At 33.9% G+C, this 8646-nt stretch overlaps 1 pseudogene; it reads left to right on the top strand.

The window, feature by feature from the left end:
• Nucleotides 1-458: 458 nt before the first annotated feature.
• LOC141550395 (ubiquitin-fold modifier 1 pseudogene) lies at nucleotides 459-1588 on the top strand (annotated as a pseudogene).
• The last annotated feature ends 7058 nt before the right edge of the window (nucleotides 1589-8646 follow it).

Raw genomic sequence — 8646 nt, 5'->3', positions numbered from 1 at the left:
AAGAAGTGACTTCCCTTCCTGCAGAGAGCCCCGTCAAGCCTGATGCAATTCAGAGTCTTCTCCTCTTCCTGGAGTGCTGTCCTCTTTATCCTCCCAGAGAATGGGCGTGGGATAATGCAAGGGCTTCTGGGAAGAACCACCCCAGCCAATGAGCTTGCCCCCTCTATCAAGTCAACCTGAGTTCTCACCTTGTAATTGTCCAGAAAACCTGAATTCTCACCTTGTCACTGTCCAGACAACCTGAGTTCTCACTTAGTAATCCTAACAACAAGGGATAATGTTATTAATAAAAAATTACTCATTGATATATACTGTCAAAAAATATATAATTATAAAATTAAAAAAATAAATTTAAAAAAAAAAAAAAAAAGGATTTGAGGTCTGTTCAATGCAAAGGAGCTACAGCTTCTTTAATTTGCCCTGGAGTAGTTCTGCTGATTGATTTCCAATGCTGGGTAATGGCGGCGGGTCCAGTGTTCTTCCAGGGTTCAGTGGTTTACAATTTGTCTTTCACAAAAGGCAAATCTGCCAGACCACCTGTTTGCAACCAGACAGAGTAACCTAAGAGGCTCATAGAAGATTCCCAGGTGTGTGGAAGTTACAATGCTCTGATTCTGCTCTAGCTTCTTGCCCAGGTCTCCCTACAATGTGGTCTGAATTTGGCAAGCTGTCCCCATGCCCGATTGAAACAGACCTGTTCTGAAGTTCTTCCAAAGTATCTTCTAGAAATGTGCTGTACTCCAAATATTTGTGGATTCTTTGAATTCAAAACTAGTTTAGAGGCTTAATCTGCTGTTGGCTTGAAAGGTTATAGAGAGTCACGTCTGCTCTCCACCATCTTGACTCCGCCCTAGAAAGTTTCTATCTCTTCTTGCTAGACTTTGTTGGTAACATAAAAATGCTGGTGATTTAAATGAGTTTATTCACATCCTGCAACTCTGCTAAAATTGCTAATTTTCAACTCTCTAAGTATACTGACATATCATCTACAAAGAGTGATAGTATTATTTCCTCATTGCCTGTTCTAATTTCTTCAATATCTTATTGCTATAGTTAATTTTTTTCTAACTTTTCTAAGATTCTATTTATTTTCTTAACTTTTTCCTGATTTATTATATGGATAGACTTACCCAGCTCACATAGAGGAAAGTTGAGGTCCCTCACTAGTATAGTTTACCTCCTAGAACTCATTTAACTTTTAGGAACCTATAAGAGTGAGGAAAGAAGAGCCAGCTTTGGCAGTCGGAGCTGAGAAGACTGCAAGGAATTGAGCAGGAGGACGGATCCGAGAAAGGCAGTGTACTTCCCTGAGTTCAACCATGGCTTTAATAAGTCAAAAGTTTCCTTTGAGATCATGTAACCTCGGACCTGCGGCTGCGGTACAAAGTCCTCAATGTTCCTGAAAATACTCCTTTCATAGCAGTATTAAAGTATGCTGCAGAAGAATGTAAAAGTTCCTGCAGCAACAAGTGCTTTAATTACAAATGATGGAATAGGAATAAATCCTTCACAGACTGCTAGGAATGTTTTCCTGAAGCGTGGCTCAAAACTATGAATAATTCCTAGAGATTATGTTGAGAGTTGTTAATTTCTGCTGAATCAAAATCTATCATTATCTTTTCAAATAAACTTTGGTATTTATTTTATAATATTGTATTTGAACTATCTACAATTTAATGTACTTATGTTAAAGAAGGAATATATTCCATGACTAAAACAGCTGCCTTAAGAAAGAAACCAAGCTCTCCCCTGCTACCTCATTATATATATGAAAGGAGTTTCGATTTACTTTTAAAATAAAAAGATACTAAAATAGAAAGAATTAGTTCTTAGAACTAATTCTTTCCCAGTAAAATAAAAAAATTATAATTTTTTAAGTTTCAAAACATGTGTCAATCATAAATTAAACCATTTGTCTGATTGACAAATAAGAATTGCCAGAGAACATAGAAAAAGGTGAATAAAATGTATATTTTATATACAATTTAAAATAAAAGTAACAGGTGAACTGATTAACACGGAAATATTTATGTTTATTATCATTGGATTTTATAGGTCTCAGTTGACTCCAAGTTTTCATTTGATTTCTAATTATTTCAGAAGTACCCTCAATTGAACAATATAATTTATCCTAATTGTAGAAAATGTCATCTCACACCAACTAGTCTACCTGTGTTCCTGCAGAATTGGATATGGTTAATAGAGAGAAATTTTAAAGTAAATACTGTTTATAACTGTTGCTGAATTACATCCCTTCATAAGTATATTCTAAGAATTCTCATATAATTTTGATCTCTTTGTGGATAATTCTGCATTGAAATCTGAGAAAATCTGAAATAATACAAAGCTCAAGAAAGTGCCCTGATCTACCCTTTGGTCTGCTGAACCCAAAGTTCAAGGTGTCTGATGGGATAGAGGAAGATAATTTAAGCATTATGATCACTGAATAATGTCAAGTTAAAACTGAAGTGGTAGGAAAGAAAGGAGCAAGTCATAAAAGAGATAAGATATAACATCAGGGTAACTGACAAAATCCAGAAGGAATGAAAATGAAGGCCAAAAGGGTCAAAACAAAGGAGCAACAGAGTAGAGAAGAACACTAAATACTAGATTATCGAAACAAGCAACAGAAGAAATCCAAGTATATACTCTGTTAACTACTTCAAAAGATGAAACATTTATGCCTTTCCAAAACATACAAGGAAAAGAAGAGGTAAACCCTTAAAGGAAAAGGAAAAGGAAGTGAGTTAGTAGGAAAGTGTTAATGCACAGACATAATACTTAGTATATGGCTCCTATACATTGTATAACAATAAGGCTCAGAAAAAAGCGGTTTAAATTCTTTGTTACTTTGTAGTAAAACACAGCTGGTTTGGCAAATGCATAAATTAGCACCACTAAACCAAGTTTTCTATCTTTCATTTTCAGTGATATCATCACATAGTATTGCTGCTTCTGACCTAATGTTCATTGAAAAGGCAAAAGATTCTTATTAAAAAAAAGAAATCTGAAGGATGTTTTTAGTTTTGTATAGTTACAAATGACTTTATAAAGTTAGATTTGATCTTAATTATAACTTAAGGCATAGGAAGAGTCTTGGCCATCAAAATGCAATTAGTTTGCTAAAGGCAGTAAAATCAAGACAACAAAAGTAAATATTTTTAAAGGCTTTTAACTAAAAGAATTAAACATTAGCCATTAGTTATGCAGACCTATAAGTATTCCAGTTAATCAAGGTTATACTTTAATATTGTTTATAACTCAAAATATGTTTGCATTTATGTGCTGCAGAAAAAAGAAAATGGTGCAATGAAATGATGTGCATTATTAGGTTTTAATTTGTTAATATTTCTGTATAAAATGTGCTCATTAAAGTTAAATTGCATCCCAAAAAAAGAATTTGAATACCATGTCATTTGATGCATGTATGTTTAATATTGATATTACTTCATTGTCTATGGTGCCTGCTTATCTCTTTTAATTTGTTTTAATTTTTTGCTTTTGTTTTAAATGAGATCATGATTGCTGCTTCTGCCTTTTTTATCTCACTTGAAGTAGAAGAGATTCACATTCCGCCCCTTATTTTTATTCTACATTTCTCTCTATTTCAAGCGAATTTCTTGTAAACATCAGATTCTGATTTCTTTTTTTTTTTTAATAGTTTTTATTTACCAGATATATGCATGGGTAATTTTACAACATTGACAATTGCCAAAACCTCTGTTCTAAATTTTCCCCTCATATACCCCCCCCAGATGGCAGGTTGACCAATACATGTTAAATATGTTAAAGTATAAATTAAATACAATATATGTATATATGGCCAAACAGTTGTTTTGCTGTACAAAAAGAATCAGACTTTGAAATAGTATAAAATTAGCCTGTGAAGGAAATCCAAAATGCAGGCAGACAAAAATAGAGGGATTGGGAATTCTATATAGTGGTTCATAATCATCTCCTAGAGTTCTTTTGCTGAGTGTAGCTGGTTCAGTTCATTACTGCTCTATTGGAACTGATTTGATTCATCTCATTGTTGAAAATGGCCACATCCATCAGAATTGACCATCATATAGTATTGTTGTTGAAGTATACAACGATCTCCTGGTCCTGCTCAATTCATTCAGCACCTGTTCATGTAACTCTCTCTAGGTCTTTCTGAAATCATCCTGTTGGTCATTTCTTACATAACAATAATATTCCATAATATTCATATACATTATTCAGCCAATCTCCAATTGATCGGCATCCATGTAGTTTCCAATTTCTGGCCACCACAAAGAGGGGTGCCACAAACATTCTTGCACATACAAGTCCCTTTCCCTTCTTTAAGGGAACACTGCTGGGTCAAAGGGTATGCACAATTTGATAACTTTTTGAGCATAGTTCCAAATTGCTCTCCAGAATGGCTGTATATGTATTCACAATACCACCAACAATGTATCAGTGTCCCTGTTTTCCCACATCCCCTCCAACATTCTGCATTATCTTTCCCTGTCATTCTAGCCAATCTGACAGGTATGTAGTGGTATCTCAGAGTTGTCTTAATTTGCATTTCTCTGATTAATAATGACTTGGAGCATCTTTTCATATGACTAGAAATAGTTTCAATTTCTTCATCTGAGAATTGTCTGTTCATATCCTTTGACCATTTATCAATTGAAGATTGGCTTGATTTCTTATAGAGTCAATTCTCTATATTTTTTGGAAATGAGGCCTTTATCAGAACCTATGACTGTAAAAAATGTTTTCCCAGTTTATTGTTTCCCTTCTAATCTTATCTGCATTAGTTTTTTTTTTTTTTGTACAAAAACTTTTCAATTTGATATAATCAAAGTTTTCTACTTTGTGATCAATAATGATCTCTAGTTCTTCTTTGAACATAAATTCATTCCTCTTCCACAGGTCTGAGAGGTAAACTATCCTATGTTCCTCTAATTTATTTATAATCTCATTCTTTATTCCTAAGTCATGAACCCATTTTGACCTGATTTTGGTGTATGGTGTTAAGTGTGGGTCAATGCCTTGTTTCTGCCATATTAATTTCCAAATTCCCAGCAATTTTTGTCAAACATTGAGTTCTTATCCCAAAGGCCGGGGTCCTTGGGTTTCTCAAACACTAGGTTATTAGAGTTATTAATTATTTTGTCCTTTGGACCTGACTTATTCCACTGATCAACTAGTCTATTTCTTAGCCAATACCAAATAGTTTTGGTAACCGCTGCTTTATAATATAATTTTAGATTGGGTACAGCTAGGCCACCTTCATTTGATTTTTTTTAATTAATTCCCTTGAAATTCTTGACCTTTTGTTTTTCCATGTGAACTTTGTTGTTATTTTTTCTAGCTCAGTAAAATAGTTTCCTGGGAGTTTGATTGGCATAGCGCTAAATAAATAGATTAGTTTAGGTAATATTGTCATCTTTATTGTATTTGCTTGCCATATCCAAGAGCATTTAATATTTTTCCAATTGGTTAGATCAGACTTAATTTGTGTGGAAAGTGTTTTGTAGTTTTGCTCATACAGTTTATGATTTTCCCTTGGCAGATAGATTCCTAAATATTTTATACTATCGGTAGTTACTTTAAATGGAATTTCTCTTTGTAACTCTAACTGTTGGATTTTGTTGTTGACATATAAGAATGCTGATGATTTATGTGGGTTTATTTTGTATCCTGCAAATTTGCTAAAGTTGTAGATTATTTCTAATAGCTTTTTAGTAGAATCTTTGGGGTTCTCTAAGTATACCATCATATCATCAGCAAAGAGTGATAATTTGGTTTCCTCATTACCCACTCTAATTCCTTTAATCTCTTTCTTCACTCTTATTGCCAAAGCTAGCATTTCTAATACAATATTGAATAGTAATGGTGATAGTGGACAACCTTGTTTCACCCCTGATCTTAATGGGAATGGTTGCAGTCTTTCCCCATTACATATGATGCTTATTGAAGGTTTTAAATAGATGCTACTGATTATTTTAAGGAAAAGTCCATTTATTCCTATACTCTCAAGTGTTGTTTTTTACCCCGAGGCTGGGGTTAAGTGACTTGCCCAGGGTCACACAGCTAGGAAGTGTTAAATGTCTGAGACCAGATTTGAACTCGGGTCCTCCTGAATTCAGGGCTGGTGCTCTATCCCCTGTGCCACCTAGCTGCCCCTCAGGTGTTTTTAATAGAAATGGATGTTGGATTTTATCAAATGCTTTTTCTGCATCTATTGAGATGATCATATGATTTTTGTTAATTTGGCTATTAATATGGCCAATTATACTAACAGTTTTCTTAATATTGAACCAGCCCTGAATTCCTAGTATAAATCCTACTTGATCATGATGTATAATCCCGGGGATGATTTTCTGTAGTCTTTTTGCCAATATCTTATTTAAGATTTTAGCATCAATATTCATTAGGGAGATTGGTCTATAGTTTTCTTTCTCTGTTTTCAATCTATCTGCTTTGGGTATCAGTACCATGTCTGTGTCATAAAAGGAATTTGGTAGGACTCCTTCATTCCCTATTTTTTCAAATAGTTTACATAACATTGGAGCTAATTGCTCTTTGAACGTTTGGTAGAATTCACCTGTAAATCCATCTGGTCCTGGAAATTTTTTTTTAGGGAGTTGATTAATAGCTTGTTCTATTTCTTTTTCTGAAATGGGACTATTTAAGTAATTTACTTCCTCCTCTGTTAATCTGGAAAGCCTATATTTTTGGTGGTAGTCATACATTTCACTTAGGTTATCAAATTTATTGGCATAAAGTTGGGCAAAGTAACTCCTTATTATTGCTCTAATTTCCTTCTCATTGGTGGACAGTTCCCCCTTTTCATTTTTAAGACTAACAATTTGATTTTCCTCTCTCCTTTTTCTAATCAGATTTACCAAAAGTTTATCTATTTTATGGTTTTTTCATAAAACCAACTCTTAGTTTTATTTATTAGTTCAATAGTATTTTTACTTTCAGTATTATTAATTTCTCCTTTTAATTTTAGAATTTAAAGTTTAGTATTTGATTGGGGTTTTTTAATTTGGTCTTTTTCTAGCTTTTTAAGTTGCAAGCCCAATTCATTGATCTTCTCTTTCTCTATTTTCTTCAATTAAGCCTCTAACGATACAAAATTTCCCCTTATTACTGCTTTAGCTGCATCCCACAAATTTTGGTATGATGTCTCATAGTTGTCATTATCTTGGATGAAATTATTAATTGTTTCTATAATTTGCTGTTTCACCCAGTCATTCTTTAAGATGAGATTATTTAGTTTTGAATTACTTTTTGGTCTATTTACCCCTAACTTCTTCTTGAATGTAGTTTTTATTGCATCGTGATCTGAGTAGAAAGCATTTACTATTTCTTCCTTCCTGCATTTAATTTTGAGATCTTTATGTCCTAATATGTGGTCAATTTTTGTATAGGTTCCATGAACTTCTGAGAAGAAAGTATACTCCTTTCTGTCACCATTCAGTTTTCTCCAAAGATCTATCCTACCTAATTTTCCTAATATTCTACTTACTTCTTTAAATTCTTTCTTATTTGTTTTGTGGTTTGATTTATCTAATTCTGAGAGTGCAAGGTTGAGATCTCCCACTATTATTGTTTTGTTGTCTATTTCTTCTTGCAACTCTCTCAACTTTTCCTTTAGGAAATTAGATGCTATACCACTTGGTGCATATATATTTAGTATTGAAATTGCTTCATAGTCTGTGCTACCCTTTAGCAAGATATAGTTTCCTTCCTTATCACTTTTGATTACATCAACTTTTGCTTTTGCTTGATCTGAGATAAGGATGGCTACCCCTGCTTTTTTGATTTCACTTGAAGCATAATATATTCTGCTCCAGCCTTTTACCTTTACTCTGTATGCATCTCCCTGCTTTAAATGTGTTTCCTGTAAACAACATATTGTAGGGTTCTGACTTTTGATCCAGTCTGCTATCTGTCTCCACTTAATGAGAGAATTCATCCCATTCATATTTACAGTTAAAATTACTAATTCTGGGGGCAGCTAGGTGGCTCAGTGCATAGAGCACCAGCCTTGAATTCATGAGGACCCCAGTTCAAATCTGGTCTCAGACACTTAACACTTCCTAGCTGTGTGACCCTGGGCAAGTCACTTAATCCCAGCCTCAGGAAAAAAAAAATTACTAATTCTGTATTTCCTGCCATCATATTATCCCCAGATTATGCTTTTTCCCTTGCCCCCCTGAACCCCTTTCCCAGTATTAAACTTATAAACCCCACTTGCATTACGCAGCCTTCCCTCTTAAGTATCCCTCCCTCCTCCCTGTAAATCCCTTTCCCTTTCTTGTTCCCTTTCCTTATTACTTCTTTTCTTTTTCCCTTTTCCTCTCCCTCTTTTTAATGAGGTGAGGAAGAATTTTCTATAAAACCAATACGTCAATTATTTTCTCTTTGAGCCAAAACTGATGAGAGTAAGGTTCACACAATGTTCCTCCCCTTCTCTAACTTCCCTCAGAAATGATAGTTTTTCTTTGCCTTTTTGTGGGATGTAGTTTTCCTCTTTTTATCTCCTCTTTTCCCTTTTTCTGACACTATCCCCTTTCCATTTCTACTTCTCCCTTTTTTTTATATCATTAAAATCAAGTTATACATATAATCTTAATGTATAATCACAACAGAAATACAGTT

Source organism: Sminthopsis crassicaudata, chromosome 1, assembly GCF_048593235.1.
Source record: "Sminthopsis crassicaudata isolate SCR6 chromosome 1, ASM4859323v1, whole genome shotgun sequence".
Classification (NCBI taxonomy): domain Eukaryota; kingdom Metazoa; phylum Chordata; class Mammalia; order Dasyuromorphia; family Dasyuridae; genus Sminthopsis; species Sminthopsis crassicaudata.
The sequence above is the reverse complement of the archived record's forward strand: the minus strand, read 5'-3'. Positions and strand labels throughout refer to the sequence as shown.